We start from the raw sequence: 838 nt of genomic DNA on the forward strand, positions 1-838 counted from the left end.
GAGCCTTCCGTGGCTTCCCATTGTCTTAAGGGCCCTCTGCAGATGGGTCTGACTTGCCTTCTCAGCCTCATCAGCTACTGCTGTTTGTCACTAATCTGACACCCAGGCTTTTGTTCCCTAAATTTGAATCCATTTTTTCCTACCCGGCAGACTTCACACCTGCTGTTTCTCCTGCCTGAAATTCCCAAACCAACTTGAAGCTCAAAACCTGGGACTTACCCCTCCATCCTTTTCTCCTTTGAACTGTGCCCTCCCAGTCCTCAGTGACACTTGTTACAGGGCCCTGTGACTGTATTACTCCTGTGGCTATTTCATCAACTCTATAGGCTATGAGCTAAGGTAAAGAACAGAAGCACACACCCTTTTAATCAATTCTAAGGCACATGTTTCACATTTTAACATCATGAGATGGTCCTTGCATTGATGGCATATCATGGTTTAATTGGCAATGATTTTTCTTTCTTAGAAATGCAAGAAATAGGCCAGGTGCGGTGGCTCAAGCCTATAATTCCAGCACTTTGGGAGGCCAAGGTGAGAGCATTGCCTGAGCCCATGGGTTCAAGACCAACCTGGGTAACATGGTGAGACCTCGTCTCTACAATAAATCAAAAAATTAGCTGGGCATGGTAACACCCACCTGTAGTTCTGGCTACTTGGAAGGCTGAGGCAGAATGATCACCTGGGCCCAGCAGGTGGAGGCTGCTATGGCTGGAAGCATGCCACTGCACTCCAACCTGGGCAACAGAGTGAGACTCCAACTCAGAAACAAACAAAAAAGAAATGCAGCCGGGCTCGGTGGCTCAGCCTATAATCCCGCGCCTTTGGGAGGCTGAGGTGA

General features: G+C 48.3%; 1 protein-coding gene across 1 annotated transcript in view; it reads left to right on the forward strand.

Annotated features, from left to right (window-relative positions):
• FBXO10 (F-box protein 10) overlaps positions 1-838 on the forward strand; it is an 85,621-nt gene that overhangs the window by 78,154 nt on the left and 6,629 nt on the right. The window lies entirely within an intron of this gene.

The sequence above is a fragment of the Carlito syrichta genome, unplaced genomic scaffold (assembly GCF_000164805.1).
Source record: "Carlito syrichta isolate Samal-C Ts95f unplaced genomic scaffold, Tarsius_syrichta-2.0.1 Scaffold316346, whole genome shotgun sequence".
Classification (NCBI taxonomy): Eukaryota; Metazoa; Chordata; class Mammalia; order Primates; family Tarsiidae; genus Carlito; species Carlito syrichta.